The sequence below is a fragment of the Artibeus jamaicensis genome, unplaced genomic scaffold (assembly GCF_021234435.1).
Source record: "Artibeus jamaicensis isolate MK-2021 breed Jamaican fruit bat unplaced genomic scaffold, CSHL_Jam_final contig_332, whole genome shotgun sequence".
Taxonomy (NCBI): Eukaryota; Metazoa; Chordata; class Mammalia; order Chiroptera; family Phyllostomidae; genus Artibeus; species Artibeus jamaicensis.
In genome coordinates this window covers 14,418,810-14,438,373 of record NW_026521788.1, presented here as the reverse complement: position 1 = coordinate 14,438,373, position 19,564 = coordinate 14,418,810, and the positions used below count along the sequence as shown (strand labels likewise).

Below are 19,564 nucleotides of genomic sequence, written 5' to 3'. Positions count from 1 at the left end.
AATTCCAAAACCACACAGTGTAATCTCTATGACCTGTTGTGAAACTGTAAGATTTCTTGGTGGAGGAAGACTGAAGACTTACCAAATCTAAATGATCTGGATGGTTAGAAAATATACAGGTTAATGGTTTATATTAAAACACTAAGATGCCAGAACAGCAGCATCCAGGTGCTGTGCTGTGGTTAGGGTGTGGTTTCCTGTAGTCTAGATTAAGTAAAGGAGACAGTGACACTTGCAATAAGTTGTAGTACAAGAGTGACTTAAGAGGCATCATGTTGGAGGGGAACAATATCAAAATACACATAGGCAGTCACGATTTCATACATTTCATAGGAACAACCCATGTATCAGAAAACACAGTGGAGAACAAGTTTACCAGTGAATGGGCAGGCTTGACTGCCCTGACAAGAAGTCAGTGTGGGTGCGGTCCGGGGACCAGCTAAGGCAAACAGCAGAGCAAGATCAGTTTTGGATCAGTTTGCTAAGAAACACTGGATTGATTGACAACACATGAGGAATTAATGGGTGCTCTTCTCCCAAAGATCCTTTACTCTTTTTTTTTTTTTTAAGATTTTTATTTATTTATCTTTAGAGGGGAAGGGAAGGAGAGAGGAGAAGAAACTTCAATGTATGGTTGCCTTTTGTGCATCCCCTGCTGGGAACTGGCCTGCAGGGAACTGGTCTGCAACCCAGGCATGTGCCCTGACTGGGAATCGAACCATGATTGTCTGGTTCGCAGGCCCGTGCTCACTCCACTGAGCTACACCAGCCAGGGCTAGATCCTTTACTCTTGAATTGAGTAGGCAGCCTCTGTACAAAGAGATGAGCAAAGAAAACTCTAGAAGATGCCCTGATACCATCTCACTCTCCAGCTGACCTTTGGACCTAGAAACCAGAGGGACATCAATCCTGCTGTGATTGCCTGAGAGATTAAGTTGTAAGGAGTCAAATGCATCCCTCTAGCATTTGCAGTTAATAACAGCAGAATTGTTGTGTACTTTCTGAGTGTAGATCATGTGTTTTCTAGATTATATACATATATATATGTGTGTGTATATATATATATATATACATATATGCACACACATATATATGTATACAAACATCATAAGCATTCTTGGGCTACAAGCACAAGAAATGAAATATTTGAGCCTTTAAAAAGTTATTAGAAGAATACATGAGTTTCATGTAGAATTATAGAAAATGAACAAACAAATCTCATAAAAGATGAGAACAGAGTTAAGATTTGGGGGCTCTCAGTGGCAGAAGCCTGTGGATCCCCTCTCCAGGGGCTGCCCTTAAATACTCCAGCTTGCTTCCACATCTGCCTGACTCCAATCACATCTTTTCAAGGTCTCGGAAAGTATTTGGCTGTTCCCAAGGAGTTTCAATCCTCCATGTAATCAAGTATGACAAGGAGAAAGGCTATGTAAAGGAGAAAGGCTAGGAGAACTCTGCGAACTAGGAAGCTTCTGCAGCATGTGACTGTTGCTTACACCTTATTCACCGGTCTAGGAAGTCATGGAGGAAGACATCTGAGATGTACTGGAATATGACGATCTACGTCAGTCAAATACAGTCCTCTTGATGACATTGATTTTGAAAAACAGAAACAAAGCAAGTTTCTCTGCCTTCAGCTGTTTGGTAGAGCCCAATGATGAGAAGAGAGGTGTTCAAATGCACTCTTACAACATGACCATGCTGACCCAAATATTCTACAGACTATTATAATTATCTAGTTACTTTTTTTTAGTCCCAAAGAGTGACTAGAAGCATCTCAGAGATAGGAACTGTTTCTTGTTCAGCTTTACATCTCTAATTACTGTACTACAGTTAGATGATTAATAAACATTTCCTACATGCTGTATGAAAAACATGTCCATCAGACTCAGGATGGAATGAGCTATTTGGTCAGGAAAGTTGTGCATTTGCCAGGCAAAAGTTTTGAGTAAAATAAGGAGAGAGTAGAGGAAAATAAGACCTTTGATCCAGGACTCAGGACACAAAAATGGTTGGGAGGCTAATTAGAAATAAATCTTGAGGTAAACTCATGGGAAGCGGATCTCCACAACAGAGGCGGAAGCAAATGAGCCCTGGGAGGCGGTTCTGATCTCTGGTTATCTTGGTCCCTGAGGCAAAGCCTGGCTGATCTTATTAAAGGCTGGAGCTGTTATCTCCAAACAGGTTCTGCAACATATAATCCTGGGTCCTCCTCCATCTATACTTCCTCTTCCAAACATTTGTCCTAAAATAGATGAAGTAAATGAGAGAGGGGCTGGCCATGTGCTTCTCCTTGAGCCTCATCCTCTACCCAAAGAGAAATGGTTAATATTTCACTTTCTGTATAACACATGAATAAACTATTTATATAATACCTGATGTCTAGGCAATTGAATTACATGTTCTAATCCCCAGAGGGATTTCCTGAACTGCAGAGGTGAGGAGCTCTCCTTTTCTAAATTAAGTCTTGTTGGTCATACACCCCACCTATGGAATTCAATGATAAAACCACCTCCAGTCCCACAACGAAAGAGACCCATTAAAAAATATTGCTTCTTTGGGCTAGACTTTACCCCAGTACTAGCAAAAAAATTCAGATCATCCCTGATCATCCTTAGTGTTTACTGATCATGTCTATTTGTGGATTACACCCATCTACTTAGAATTTTTTAGGTATAATTTTTATAATATAGATTAACTAGGACTATCAGCTCTTTGTATAACATACATGCTAATTAATTGCCTGAGCTTTTAGAATGTGACCAAAGCCAGAGCCCCCTAGTGGTGAGGATGAAGACCCACAACTGTTGCCGAGCAGAGGCTGCAGCCCAGCAAAAGAAATGTGATGTGTCCGGCAGGAAGACACAAAGGGGGAATCTGAGTCAGGAGACAGACAGCTTCTACAGTAACATTAGTACCAAAGAAAAGAACGAGAATATCATTAACTATAGAATAAATACATAAAAATGTAACAATATTTGAACTCAAATAGCAACTCTATCCTTTAATAAAGCATTATATTACCTTCTCGGGAAGCATGTATCTACAATTATAGTAGTTCAGATTGCTTTAGGTTCCACTCAGAAACATTTTGTTAAAAGATTGCCTTACATCATATTTGAAAAACATAAGCAGACTTTTACCAAATATAGACACAAGGATCATAAACTGAAAATAGAAACCAGAAGACAGGCTCAGTGGAAACCAAGGGGAATAGTGACATTGTATTACACTTGGCAGTGAAGAAATAAAAATCTATAGTGATTTACTACCTTTACATAAGAATAAAGAATTAGGAAAAATATTTAAACTATCAGAAATAGGCACTTTTTGGCAATAAGCAAGGAAGAAGATTTATTTAACTCTGGAGAAGGTTGGCAGAAAAGGACTAAAATGAGAAACAATAACATCACATATTAACTTTGCTCTTAAACATCCACATTTAATGTATCAACTTTGGCTGTTGTTATATGCCTTGGCAACTCAATAAAGTTACTGAAATGGAAAATTGAAAAATTTTATTGTGATATTTCCAATTTCCCCACCAGTGGAATAGTTTAATAATAAGCCATTACATATGCTTTCAGCATTCTCATTAAAATGAGTGAGCTATCATTTTTCTTTCGATTCCTAGTTATCAGCAACTTTATTTACCAGTGCATCTTAAGTGGAACACAAAGCTCAGCTAACCATCATGGCTGTACTTTTCGAATAGGCGAGTGATTGTCTATTGCAAAGGCATAGAATTTTAAAGCTGGAAGGAATCCTAAGTGGTTTCATATTCCATATTTCATTGTATTGATGTGGAAACTGAGGCTCAGAAAGGTTAAGTAACTTGCCCTAAATCAGTAACTAGTCAATGGCAGAGTAGATGCCATGATTTGTTACACCAGAGTATCTTTATTACACCAGAGTGTTTTATAACATCAGAGTATTTTGGAGTTGAAATATTATTTCAGTAGCAATTGTTGAACATTGGCCTACACATTCCTGTTTGGCAAAAAAAAAAAAAAGCGCCAAACAGAAGCCTTAATTTATTGAAAGTCTATTTCATCGCTATCCCAAGGAATAGCAGATTGCAAAGGACTCAGAATCCATTTATGAATATATTCACCATTACTTGGGAACAGATATTTCACTTCTGGCTTTTATGAATCTGCCCTCACCTTTTATTATACATTTTAATTGTCCATAAAATGTATCTGTACATTCACATCAGAGTTACGTGGAATGTCAAAGACTCCCTAATTTGTAAAGTGATATCTTTATAAAGGTGCATTAATTCCTTTGTTGGTCTTTGCAAAGTAAATCTACTTTTAATCCAGTACCTGCTATTAAGCTGTTCATATCATTAATTTATTTCCTCTTTAAGCAGCAATCTGAGCATGTTTTCTTTGGTTCAGGTCTACATAAAACATTTACATTCACTGTTTACCCTCCTGAGGCAGTTGGCTTGATCAGAAGAGGAGCAGAGTTGAGTGAAAGAACAAGGAGAGGACCCAACTCAGTTCAGTTGCCAATAAGCCAACTGAGCAAATCATTTATCTCCTCCAACCCCTTCTTCACATGCAAAAGGTAGGCCATCAATTTCATGACTCTCCCCAAATCCAAAACTGTGCATTTCTAAATTGCTCATTTTAAGCCCTTCTTAATACTTACTGTACTTATACACTAAACTTCCATCCCATTTACCTCTATACACCTGGCACACATTTGAGTCCTAGCATTGAAACAAATAAATAAACTACAACAAAATGAGGTATATCCCTACCACACTGTGAACTCCATAAAAGGTTAATTCATTTTTATAGGTTCAGTGCCTGGCAGAGTTGACATTCCATAAATATTTGATATATGAATGGATGGATGGATGGATGATTGCCACGGCAAAACAGTAAAAAGAGCTTAAGTATATGAGTTTACATTATGGCTCTAAATAGCCCAAGATCATTATCCTAACCCTTATCAGAAGAGCTACCACTTATGTGCAGCTTTGCCTGTTTACAGTTTAATGGACTTCACAGTACATCTCTTATAGACAAATCTCTCCCTGACTAACCTCATACTCTTTGTTTTCCAGTGGAGGTGCTAGGGAGTGAACCTGGGGCCTCACACATGCATACAATATATGAAGTGTATATTATGTAATTATTCATAATATATGTGTATATGTGTAATTGTTTATGCTATTACAGTTGTCCCCACTTCCCCCCCCCCCTTTTCCCAACTCTACCCAGCCCCTCAGGCAGTCCCCACACTGTTGTCCATAATCTTATATTCTTACCCTTCCTTCTTGACCATAAACTTTCTAAGTTAAGATCTGTGCCTTATTCATTGTGCCATTCTGTATATATTCACTGCACTTATGGGGTCTTTCATTAATTTTAACCAATTATGGTTAAAAGAGAGTAGCTTCAATATAATACTTTAGTAAATGATACATTTTATAGTAAGGTAGTTTTTTCAGGGAAAAAGTTTTGGAACAAGTTATCTTTGATGATAAAATTCTGACTTTTTGTTCTTTTAGCTGTTCTAAATCTCACAATCTCACCCCTATAAAAATCACTCATTTTTATTCACTATATTTTCCTTCATTTGGTCAGTTCATAATTAATGTAATGTAGTTAAGTCTAATAAAATCTGAAAGATCTCACAGCAGAAAGGAAACATGAAAAGTCCTTTATACTTCAGTTGCAGTTCCAACAGTAAAAGTCACAGTCGAGTTGCAGCATTTGCATGAATGCAGTTTACATGAAATCCAGTGGCATAGCAAAAGCATTCCCCTTACCCTGCATGCAAATCATCTGTGCGTTGCTTTAATAGACTCTTTGTCAAATGCTGATAATCCACCATTCCCTTGTGGGTGGGAATGCTTTTGCATTCTGAGTATTCTCAGCACCAGAATACTGAGTCCTGGTGGAATGGACTCCCCTTTTTAAATTTATTACCATGTAATTTCAGTATATTTACTTTAGAAAGATGTCTTTCTGTTGTCTGGCATATACAGTTCTCTGATTGAGGGATGCTTTCCCGACATGCAGTTCTCTTTTTCAGGCAACATAAGTTTCTTGATTGCTATCTCGTAGCTTTCACACACTCACAACTCCATATCAGCATAAACAATCTATATTAACACAAACGTAATGTTAATATTTTCTAACTCAGTTTCTAAAGGCATCACAATTCTAAATATGCTATTAATCCATTATCATTATACTTACTATGAAGAGGATTTGTTCATGGGGACCTTCATTACTATAAGCAGTACTTTATATTACTGTTACAAATGCTACCAATAAACCATGACTGTTACAACACCATTATTGTATTTACTATTTGTTTTTCAGGTCCCATATTATCAACATGGACATAGTTATGTCTATATGAACTTCAAAGGAACCAGATTATCTCTTACTCCTAAAAGCCTGCTGTCATGCCGATACAAAAATAGCTAAGATGTGTTGAGCCTCATCCTGTGCCAGTGACTGTGTTAGCACAAAATTCGACAACACAGACCATGGCATTACTGTTCCCAAGGATCATGTCAGGTAGAAGCTTTAATTACCCCCACTTTACAGATAAGAAAACTAAGGTTTAGACAGGATACATAACTACTTAATATTTACAACTAATAAATAAGGGAAGTAGGACTGGGGCCCAGACAATTTCACTCCAGACTATTGTATTGGGGGTGGGGGGAAAGAATAAACCTGTTCGTTTTGGAAGATACCATAATTTTTGTATTTGTATAATTATTTCTCTCAAGTTTGCATACCCTTTAAAATTCTGTCATAAAATCAAAAGCATACAGCGAGTGCAAATGAAATATTTGCAATAATAATTATAGGCTATCAAAAATATAATGAATCATTATTACTGCAATATTATCAAATAGAGTACATCAAAGTAGGGACATAATGTAAGTATTATATAATTATCAGCATAGTTTTCTAACCATGAATTTGCTAGTGTTGACTGATTAATTTTATACTTAAGTTTATTAACTGTGCACCTTAGCAGTTTTTTTTAGCGTGTGAGGTTTAAAGTTTAATTTCTTTTCACAGAGATTAAACAAAGATTTTTCTAGCTGCCAAAGATAATAAAGCAAAGATGATTAAAAGTAAATTTAACCATGGGTGTTGATAATACCACATTACATTATATCCATTTACAAATTGATTTTTATAAAAAAGCAAATATGTAAAATTTGATATTCACTGTTCCCTTTTCATTTTCCATTTGCTGTAGTGCAATTAAAATCATATTCATAGGATTATTAGCATAACATAAGTATAAAACCACATTCTCTAAAAGTTTGAAGAATCTATGAGCCTTTTAGAACATCTGCCTAATATAGTATCTTAATAAAAATAGCTTACAAATCAGAAATATCTTCTGGTTCTATGTCAAAATTCTGAAGTCAAAATTACATGAAACTTAAGAGCCAAATACTCTTTGCCTTTAAAACTATGAGACCTAAAAAGTTTAAATATTTACACTGGGAAGCAAATAAGTACTTTGAGAATATGAGAGTACACCCAAATAGCCCTTAAAACAAAACAATGCATTGTGATTCATATCAAAGCCACTGCTCTTATTTACACATCAAACACTTATTGAGGGTTTTCATATCCAAGACCCTATGAGGCATATTCTGTTGAATATGACCTCAAAGAGCTTACCTTTTGGACTGTTTTATTTTTTCTGTTCTTAATTACGAAAATAATAAAACAGATACCTGTTTCACAACACCTAGATTTAAGAAAGGTTAAGTAGTTTAAATATTCCTTAGCCTATTTTTATGACACAAAAATCCAGGTGGATATATCAGAATGAATAATTCAGTTTTTCATTTAGAATTCCTTATATTCAGACCTGAGTTTTTTGTTAGTTTTGATTTACAAAACGAGTCTACTAAAATTTACCTTCAATTGAAGTAGAAATAATACTTCAGTACATGGGTAATTTTACATGAGTACATTTTTAAGAGCTGTGTTGCTTTTAAAAAGGAACTGAAGGAGAAAGGGAACAGGGGTAACATGTGGTTATAAACTTGGTATCTATGAGATGAGGAATTGGATTCCAATACTGATGTTGCCTCCTACCAGATATACAGCCTTGAGCATGTGATTTAATTTCATTCATCCTCAGTTTTCCTCAACCATAAAACAGACATAATTATGTTATTTCCCTAATGGAGTTGTTGTGAGGATTAAGTGATATAAGTAAAGGACTTAGCAGAATGTTGGGAACAAGGTGTACGATCAGTAAATGTTAGTCATACTCATGATTAGAAAAGAGGTAAACTGGAGAGGAAAGGTAACACGGTTTGTAATTTTTCAGAGATGTTGCAACAACAGAAAATAACAAAAAAAATTAGATGAGAGTTTATACTGCCCTGGTATATTATTACAAAGCAATGATATTTGGGTTGGACTAAAGAATGAATGCAAGTACCTTTCATCACTATACGCCATGCAGTTAAGTGATGTGCAATCACTACTTGACCTAAGGAAGAACCACAAGCTCTGAGGAAATCGTGGATAATTAACTTGTGAAATAATTCACTAAAATTAACCACTTGTCATGTTGTGAATCATTTGGTCATGGTTGAAGAGACTGTAAAAATAATGATGCTTACCAGTCAAACTTCTGTGTACAAAATTCCTTACTTGAAATGAACTCAAAGATTCTAGATTCTATTAGAAGAGCTAAATTTGGGTTATACCAAGAAAAAAAAGGTAACATAAAGGAAGTGTTGATATTCTAGTTATTAATTATAAGGTTGAATCATAAAAAACTACTACTTCTATAAGTTTTAAAAGTAGTGAAATGTCACTAATTTCAGAAGGTTTAACCCAATTGTCTGAGGGTTTCATGACATACTGTATTCTGAGTTCAGGGTAGTACTGCAAGTCTACCATGGCAGAACCTAAATCTACTCTGTTCAGAGCCACTGCAAAAGTAGGAGGTCAGACAAAATAGCAAACTCAGAACCAATTTCCCAAAAGAAGCTAAAGAATATAAGTAAGATGACATTATAAATATATACATGGCTATGTCACATTTGCCGTAAGAATATCTTCTAAGTGCAATCCATGAGTAATCCTTGAGTCTCCACTTATCTCTGTGTAACCAATAATCCAATTTTACCAACTATAAATCCACACATGTGTCAGGGCCCCTTCTTGGATAATTTTAAGCTCTGAGCTAAGACCATTGCTTTAAAAAAATTTAACTTCAGTGAATAATATATATAGCTAGTACACACTAATACCAGGTGCCTCACTCCTTCTTGAGTACGAGAACCCCATTTACCAATGCACCAATGCACTTGCAGTTAGGTGGGACCTTGTGACTAGCTCTGGCCAATAAAAGGTAAACAGGAAAAATGAGTATCACTTCTCAGTGCAGAAGAAAGGAACAGGGGCATATGGTTTCCCTTTCTGCACTGCAACAATGAGGAAGGTCTTAAAATGAGATTGCAGAACCTCACAATCAAAGGAGCCTGGACGGCCGAGTCACCTCATGGAGAACAACTGCCATGAAAAGTCACCCCAAACCACTGGGTCTTCCCATTGAGTGAGAAATGGACTTCTTTATTGTGTTAAGGCATCAAGAGTTTGGAGCTTTTTGTTGCTCATAACCTAATCTATCCTGACTACTACTATCTATAAAAACAACCAAAGCAATTATCCCTCAATTCCTCTGCTTAATAGATGACTACTAGGCTATAAAAAAATGCATAAGGAAAAATACTGAATACTCTTAGATGGCACCAGGAATTAGAATATCCCTTTCTTTTTCAATTCTCCAAATTTTCTCTACCTAGTGATTTTTCAAAAATTCAAAACTCATAACATTCCCCTCACTACTCCCACCACACACAGTCTTTCCAGAAAAGATTCAGTTATGTGGTTTTGGATTTGGATTTTGTTTGTTTGGTTTGGTTTGAAGGAAAAGTTCTTTTAGGGTTAAGACCGAAAGTGTGGAAATGGGACCTGCATTTGAGATCTAAAGCCCTTGATCCTGCTTTCTACAACATGTCTAGAGAAGACTGAGTTAAAGCCTTTGGAGACCCAAGCACTGGAGTGGCTTTATTTGGTCCTGACCCTTCTACTCACATGTAACTCAACACGGTGGGGCAAAGTCATAAGGATCTGTAAGGAATTCTAATCAAGTTGTATGTTTTTTTCACATGAGTGTTACCCTGTCCCTTCATTTTCCTGTGTATTTTCTAACCATCAAGGATAAAATTGTATTCAATGGGGCTTTGTCTGACTGTTATTTATTAGTAACTTAGGACCAACTACTATCCAATGATCAAATTTTATTTATTTGGCCCTCAAGTTTCTGAATGAAATTGAAAAGATGATACAAATAAAAGAGAACAGTTTACAAAATAATCAGACTGGGTTCTTTTTAATTATGTGGAATGAGAGACATATAGTATGTAAAAATTAAAATATTAACCAACAAAGTCCTATCAGTTCCGGCCATACCAACAACCAGTTTCCGGCCTTGCTCAGGGCACTCTGAGCCCATTGGCAGTGATCGCCTTAAGCCTTCTGCCTTTGCTTCTTCCTTTCTACTTGTTCTCACCTGCTCTACCCAAAATCTGAACTTTGAACGTTTGTGCTTTTGAACTTGATGAAAGAATCTGCTTCCTGGCTTTTCACCCCTGGCATACCACCAGAATTCAGAGTGTACTTGGCCTCCAGCCCATAATATTCCTTTCCTGTCTTGAAGAAAAACTATCATGGCTACAAGTGAGCAATTGCCTTGTTTTAGGGATATGCTAGGCACTTTGTGGACATCACCTCAACTAATATTCATAATAGATTTAACTGATAAATATTGTTGTCACCTTATCATGGTTAAAGCAACCAAAGAACTGGAGACAGGTTAAATGGCAAGAGGCCAGGATTTAGCCACTAATATTAATCCTATGGTTTTAATTACTGGTTACACTATCATTGCATCCATGTTTTATTAAAAATAAATACTTACTGACCACCTACTCTGTTTTGCATTCTGTGCTAAATAATGGTTATACAGGTGTGAACAGTACAGATAGAAGTCCCTAACATCATAGTAATTGCAATTCAATGGAGATCACATCATAAACATGTAAATAAATAGTATCGTTTCTGAAAGTGACAAGTGCTCTATGAAGGGAAAAATAGGGTAAGGGGATGGAGAACTGGAGATGTAGGTGGCACCATTAGATGGCTGACGAAGAAAGAAATCTGGGGGAGGAGCCACTCATTTGGAAATCTATGTTAGGAACATTCCAGAGTGAAGAAATAACAAATTCACAAGTGCAAGGTCAGGAATGAGTGTGCTGTCCTCAAGAACCCAAAGTCCTATAACGTCACTGAGCTTAGTGACCCAGGGGAAGATGTGCAGAAGAGATGAAAAAGGGAGGCAGGCGGAGCTACGCCCTACGGGGCCTAGTTGCCGGTGCTAAGAATTACAGTTTAATTCTGGGTGCAGTGAGGGCCACATTTTGAGAAGGGAAGTGATATGACGACAAAAATGGTTTAAAGTGCTGAGAATGATTCATTTTTAGTTCTATTGTAGGCAAGAATGGAGTTCATGAGAGATGAAGAATCAGCCTTAATTTACTAAAATTTAATATTTACAGGCGTCATCTCTTCTGGCTAGTAATGTCCTCCCAAGGTGAAACATCCTCTCTCACATTGGCAACCTGGAATGATGGTTTCTGAATTCAAGACAGCCCCTGCAATAAATTCCAGGTTTTACAGTTTCTACTCACAAAGCATGTTAGAGGTGAAAAATGAACACAATACCAACATAAGATAGTTGTATTAAGCACCACATATTGAGAAGTAAAAATGAACAGAATCCTTAAAATCAAGGACTTGTCTTGTTTTATGGAAGGAAAAGGGATAATGCCCCTTGTGCAATACCCATCTGGACAGATGTTACAGAGAAGATGCCTTACCATGCGGTGTTCTCTTCTGTAATAAATCCCAGAAGCCATTGTACCGTAAAAACATGAGCTTCCCAAATTCTGGGACTTTGTTTACAAACCTAAGTAAAACTTGGCACAAATTTGGTTATAGAATTTACAGGTCTCATTTATAGGAATTACAAACAAATCTCCAAACTCCTTTCAGAAATTTTCTACCCTATTGCAGCTTTCAAAGTTCAGGGCAAGGAAAACATCAAAGTTTGAAAGATAAGGTTGTAATCAAATCTTTGCAATTCTTTCCTTAAATTCATGACATAAAAATCTAGTATTAACTGGTTTAGCAAGAATATCAAGAGAAATGTAACTAGCAAGTTTAAAATCTGGAATCTCAAGCCAGAAATTCAAATGTAAGAAGAAAACACAGAAACTAAGGTGCATTCCAGAATAAATAGGAGTGTCCGAGAAGTAACAAAGAAAAAAAATATGCAGTGCATTTTAACAACGAAACTGCAGGGTAACTCCATGCCCCTGGGAGAAAGAAAATCCTTATTTTCTCATAAAAGAATAAAGAACACACACAGTTCGAGAACCATAAAAGCTGTAACTAACGAAAGGCCATCTGGGCAACTAGATTACCTTTACAACACACTCTTCACTATTTTATTTGGTCCAGTTTTATGTTCCTTAGAAAATTAGGTTTCCCCCACTTTCCTTGAAAATTTTCTGCCAAAATATTAGATATCATTGCTAAGTAGTAACCAATAATCCCCACCAAGTAGTTTAAAGCACTCTGCCTGCTTCTTACTGATATTCATATTACTATTTTTTTAAATTAGGACTGTACTACCAAAATATTTTTGGTAAGGTTAAAGTTCTAACTGGGAAAATGGTAGCTGGCAGTGGCTTAGTGGTAAGTTAAACTCTACAACTCTTCCTCCAACAAGGAGAAAAAGAAAATAATCTTTAAGCTCTCCTCTCACCCTTTATTAATTATAAAATAAACCTCTAGAAAAGAAGAGTCCCTTTTTCTCCATGGGCACCCTTTGGGGTAGGATTCTTCTGGGCTGCCTGACATATACCTGCATGGATACAATGAGGCATAGCCAAAGGTATTCTACTTTCCCTGACTCACGCCTGCAAAGAAAACAGCATTCTCCCCAAGACCACATGGAGGGGGCATATAACAGCGGAAAGCTAGAGACTTAGAGCCCTGGCTGGTATAGCTTAGTGGATTGAGCACAGGCCTATGAACCAAAGCATTGAGGTCTGATTCCCAGTCAGGGCACATGCCAGGGTTGCAGGCCAGTTCCCAGCAGGGGATGCATAAGAGGCAACCGCATATTGATAGTTCTCTCCCTCTCTCCTTCCCTTCGTCTCTAAAAATAAATAAATATAATGTTTTTTAAAAAATCAGAGACTTGGAGTCTAGGCTCAGCTCTTCCAGGATCTAGTGTTTTGAATGCAGACAAGCCCTCCGGAATTCTGTGCCTCAGTTTGTTCATTTATGCAATGAATTATATCAAGACTCCCTTCACCCATGAAATGTTTTGGTGTGATTACACTCATCTAAGAAAATAGAACTAAACAGGCAGTCCTACTTACTAAAGATAAGTGATATAAATTGTTTTACATTGTTGGTGGCTATTTAATAAAAAATGCACACATTCATCTTGCAAATAAATATATTAAGTTTTAGAATGGCAGGACAGTAAAAGCTTGAAGAAAATAAAACAAACCTTTATTATGTGAGAGCCACTAAACACAGCAGAGTTTGGCTGTGTTTTAACAGTACTTCAGTCCCGGGTTCTATGAACACATTGCACTGTAACAAAAAAATCAGCTAATTTAAAGAAGATGGTGAATATAAAGTCATACTATCACGATCCATAATAATTCAAAACTAGAATAGCAGGGTAACCAGTACCCCTAACTAGATCTGAAACTCCTTTTTTAGGTAAGTTTAATCTTCTTTGCCAAATATCACGGTAAATATAAAAGGTTTCTTCTTCCCTTATTTCCCTTGAAATTATGGAGTTATCAAAACAGAAGAGAAAAAGATATGAATAGGCGTTGGATAATCCACACCCTGAATAGGTATTCTCTGATTAAGAAGTTGGTTTTATTTGTTCTTATCTTTCAGGACCAGGGTTTAGGATTCTAATAAATTATTTTACCCTTAGTTTCATAAATCAATATCCTATCACAAACTTTTGTGACAGGACACTCCAACAGTTAAAAATGTTTGGTATATATCCCAAATGTTTATTCTTTTATTAATCTATTAATCAGATTATTATACTATTATACATTATAAAACATACACATAAACAAAATTGATAAAAATCATTTAATGATGAAATAGACCTTTATTTTCTTGCTAGTACAATGCTTCATATTATTATTAGCCTATATCTCAAAATACGATATATACTTAAGGCAAGGCTCATTGTTAATTAAAGTGGATATAAATCCATACATCACATGTCTTGATTTTTTTCAATGGGAGGGAGAAGCTGACTTCTTCTAATTAAATAGAACTGAATTAAATACATCATCGGCATTGTTAACCCCATTATGGCTAAGAATTCTTACTATAGTAGCAAAAGCTGCAATTCCACAAGTTTTCTGTTGTCTGCTTATGCTTATTTTATTAGTATTATCTTATTTACAGAAATCCCTTTAAGCCACTTTTCCATCTTGAGACTGTTAGTTTGGTTAAAATTGGGTAATAGAATCCTCAATTCCTTAGTGAACACACATAAAATCAATAAGACACAACACAATGGAAATAAGTTTATTTTTAACTCAATTAACCACACGTTAGCCCCTCCATGCAGTGGATCACCCAGTACTTCCTCCAGACACCTCTGCAAGGGAGGACAGGGGACCACCTAACCTATGGGCAAATGAGGGTGCCAGTAACAATCTGTATATTATATATTTGCAAGAGCTTAGGGTTTTTATTTTAATAAAAAACATAAATGAAGTCCTGGTGTTTATTGCCCATAGCCTACTTTGGAGACCAAGAGTGTAAACAGTTGCACAGGTAACTAAAGCTATTAGCTGAAGCATCTGACACTTTGCCTGAGTATCGATGGGCCTTGATTATGTTATAGGAACACATCAGCATACGAGTCCTTCAGCTGAAAAAGGGAAGAAAAAGAAAACTTTTATGGAGTTAGAGGCTGAGCCCTCTTGAAATGGTTTTTTTTTTTCACCAGGGTGACCGGATCATTCTTTGTCCTCTGAGCTTCAATGAGGTCAGAACAAACAACAACGACGAAGTTATAAGAAGACACTTATTTTTCTTGAGTACCCATTCTATCCTCAGGTGTAGATAAGGTTAGTCTTCAAGCTTCTACTAGTCTGGGAGGTGCTTCAAAATTTGATCATGGGGTGGAGGTCGCACCATCATACCATTCTTAGAAAATTATTTCTGCTTAAAATAAGAGTTACTACCAGCCCTCTGTTATTCAAACTCAAGCAAAATGGTGACGGTAAAGACTGGGGCCTACAGGTAATTTTTGAAACTTCTTTTCAATGATTGCCAACTGCCTCTTCCTTCAACTTTTCTACCAGCCGTTGAAAGCTCTTTCATTTTCACCCCTCCTTCACATCTCCCAGGAAATAAAAAAGTAAGGAGATGGAGAGTTTTAAAGATCTGTAGGTTCGAAGCAGTGACAGGCCTAGGTAATGCTGATCACTGGATTACTCAGAGGTTACCATATTTAGAGTTTAGAACAGAGCTAACGTGTTTCTAGCATAATTTTTATTAAAAAATAAGAAGTTCCTTTAACGCTTTTGCTGCAGCGTCACTCGTCTGAGGCTTTGAAAGGTGAAAGTGCGAAAGGCTGCAATACTTATCGAAGAGTCTTTGCGAACGAGGTGACAGTGGTTTGTGTATGGTGATGTGTGGTTTGTGACGTCAGCAGAACTCGCAGATAGAATCGCCTGAGTTTCCATCTGTTGGCTGGACAATGTCCTTACAAGAAATGGCTGACCCCTGACACCGCCAGAAACTTTACCCAGACTTTACCTTCATTGGTAGAAGAATTCACGCTCCTGGGTCCTATCAGTCCCAGAGATGTGGCACGGTCCCTCGGCCCCGCGTGGAGAAGGGCGGGGTCACTTGGGACGGCAAAGGCTACTGGGGTCGGGGAGAGAGACCGGCACAAGTAGGGTGATAGGCCACTAGGGCTCCCTGACCCGCTTTGGCTCCAGTGACCCGCCTGGATGACTCCTAGGGAGGCATCCACAGCCTCTGCCCTCAGGGAAGCAGCTAGCAGGAGTGAGGTGGCCAGGACGTTGTGAGTAAGAAGGGGGGTTGGGGATTTGGGCGGGCTTGGGTGGGGAGGACTAGGGGAAGGGCGGGGCGAGGTGGGAGAGGGTAGGGTTGGCGGGGCGGGGTTGGCCATTCTACTGAACCTTTACGGAGCCCGCACCACGCCAGTCCTGCCGCCAGGCAGACCGCGAGCCGCTGCCGGAGCCGCCAGTTTCCCCAGGTAGCGTCTGCGCAGCGGAGCTGGCGGGATTGGGTGGGGAGAGGGAGCGCCTGGGTGGGTGGGATTTGGGGGGACCTCTCTGCGCACCAGCAACCCCACATTCACGCACTCAGGAGACGCCAGGACATGGAAAATCCCTGTGCACCCTTGAAAGGGAGGTGTCCTGGTCACCTTACAAAAGACCTCCTGAGAGCTGCCCAACGGCTCTGAGAAAGCACGAGGCCCCAGAGGGGCTGGATTCCAAAATACTTTGGCTGTTTTCTGCACCTTCCCAACTGTCCGAAACATACATATTCTTTCATTTGTTCATTCATTCATGTATTCATTCTCATTGTCTGCCTGTCTGTCTGTCTCTCTCTCTCTCTCTCTCTCACACACACACACACACACACACACACACACACACACACGTGTGCGCGCGCTGGTAGAGATGGGCCGCAAGGATCAGAGAGAGATGAGATTCTGGGCAGAACTTGGCCAAGCTGGGGTCTTCGGAAAGTAGAGGCAGCATCTGCGGCTCCCCCATCCAGCCCTCAGGTGACATGTCATTGATTTTTCTTGGTTTGTTACCTCTGAAAGCCTCAGATTGTACAAAGGTTTGGGTCCAGAATGAGACTTTGATCTATACAGGCGTGTTTGCACTGCACTCCGATACCTTGTGGTGTCTGGAAGAGGGGTACATAGGACCATTCTAAAAAGTTGCAAGTGGGAGTTTAAGGGAGCTTAAAAACTTGTGCGTTTCCAAAACAAAAGGGAAATACAAACTCTCAGTTTGAATTAAGTTTTATTTTTTTAAATATACATGCATTTATTTTCAGATAATAACTGGTGATCATGAATCCAGCAGATATGGCAACATTAGAATTGAAAACTAAGTTTGCTGTGTAATTTTAGGAAAATTGCTTCCTTATCTGCTTCTTGGGGGGGGGGGCTACATTACTAGGATGTGTCTCTGTTGGGGGTCCTGTCACATGACCCGGGTCTTGAGAGGTTTTCTCTAGTGTAGACCATCTAACCTGGGGCAGGGCCCTTTTTATTACTAGGGTTTTGGGTGGGTGTGACCCACTCTCCTGGCCTCTGGCCTTGTTCTAGGAGAGGAAAAAGATTTCAGAAATGTGCTCCAGGCAAGAATGAGAGCAAGAAGGAATGCTATAGATTTTTCCCCCCCTAAAGTTTTCACCTATTGGCAATTTAAAACCCAAAGCGTTGTTTATTGCCTGTCAGACTCACTAGGAAGTGTGAGGATTAACTAATAAAAGACGTGTAAAATGTTTCCTAAATATAAAATTCCATAAATATGCTAAACAGTAATAATCCACCCATTGTTAAATTTATGTAGCTGCTTCTGCCGTGCATACAAGATGATTTAGAATACATGTTTCCTGTCAATTAAACAACAAGCTTGGAGTAAAATAATGAGTTCAATTCGCTTCCTAAGAAACTTTGAAATAAAATTTCTCCCATAAGGCACTGTTGGCAGAGAATCATAAAGTAAGAATTTAAAAAACCTATATATGGAATGGCATTTACCTTATGGTTGCGATAAAAGGAACCCAGTGAACTTCTAAAACTAAGAAATATTCAGCCCTGGTTTGTGTGTCCCCAAACCATAAATATTCCCTTATGTTTTGGGTTAGTCTGTGGGGAGGGCAAACAGGTTTTGTGGAGCCTTAATCCATGAAATATGCCTCATGGCATTTTAAGACTGAAGTTCATAGACAATGAAGAAAATCCTCATAGTTACTTGGATAAATTATTCATTCTTCCAATATCATGGGCTTGGTTTTTAAGCATCTTTAACACCAGCAATCATTTTAATATCCTGCAGATAACTGAATTAGTTTGTTCCTAGTGGACTGACGGCCATGTTAACATCACATTTTTTTTTCATGTATTTTATCATAAAGTGTGTCCTTCTTTTGCTTACTGGTCTCCTATAATCAAAATTGCTATGGATGGTCTCTTCTGTTTTTATGAAAACTCCACATTTAGCACGGGCATACTAAGTGGTGAGCAAAATCATGAAGTTGGGGGTGTTATCTACTGCTGCCTTCCCCCAGACAGCACTCTCAGATGGACAGCTGCTACATGGGCCCCAGCCTGGTGTTCGGGAACTTCCTCTCTGCCACTGCTCCTTTTAGCCAGGTAACAGCCTCTGCCTACTCATGTGGCAACAGCTTGCTATGGGCCAAAGTGCACTGGGTGAAAATCAAAAGAGCTTACATTTATCAGGCACCTATGGTACACCAGGCACTGTACCATATTATCTCATTAAGTCCCTGTAACGATCTGATGCAGTAGATGTCCTCTGTGTTTCTCACAAAGGAAACTTAGTTTCAAAGAACAAGGACAAGCAGTTTATGAGTCAAAGAGCCAGGGTTTGAACCAAGGCAATTCTGACCCTTCCTGCTGCCCTGTGATCCCTAAGAAGGATTCCCACTCTGGACGGAAGTGTGGAAGAGTTCTATCATGTACTTAACAACTGGCATTTGACCTCAGATAAGTCCCTTAAGCCCCTGGGCCTCCTACTTCCTTTTTGAAGTTTTGGATTAAACTCTCGGAGATAGAAGGAACTATTCCAGGGTTTTAGTTGTCAAGCAAAGGAACTGCTCCTCCCACAGGACTTCGGAATATACTCTTCTCTTCCCTTTCTTCCAGCCTCCTCCCTTCATCATCATCTTTTATGTCGAAGTAACTATCACCACCTCCAAGAGGCTTTCCCAAACACTTTTCGGGCTTCTGTTATTCTCTACCCCAGTTCTGAGGGATCCATATAACACTGAGTGTAAGCTGCAGTTATTTTACTCACATGTCAGTCTACATGGGGGGGTTGGCATCTTCCTCCCTTAACTTCCCCCATCAGACTGTAAGCAGAATGAGGCCAGAACTCTTTTTGTCTTTTTTCATTATTGTATTCCCAGGGCCTACCACGGTGAGTATCACATAGTAAGTGATCAATAATAAGTATATGTTGAATGAATGATTATCTCTTATAAATACATGTAGCACTATATTGTCCCTTTCTTGGGATAAACCAAATGAAGTATCACTGATCTTAAACTTTTAGAGAGAGTGAGCCTGAATTATGAATGGGGATCCAAATATAGCAATGGGGACAACAGGG

At 38.4% G+C, this 19,564-nt stretch overlaps 1 protein-coding gene across 2 annotated transcripts in view; it reads left to right on the top strand.

Moving 5' to 3' along the window:
• The first annotated feature begins 16,225 nt into the window (after positions 1–16,225).
• The window catches only part of RHOBTB1 (Rho related BTB domain containing 1), a 114,905-nt gene continuing 111,566 nt past the window's right edge, over positions 16,226–19,564 (top strand). Inside the window, exon 1 of one of the 2 annotated variants that reach the window (XM_053663879.1) lies at positions 16,226–16,245. The gene's annotated coding sequence lies outside the window, so the exon portion shown is untranslated. Of the gene's footprint in view, positions 16,246–16,362; positions 16,441–19,564 lie in introns of those variants that run through there. The other variant, XM_053663878.1, reaches the window with a different exon arrangement.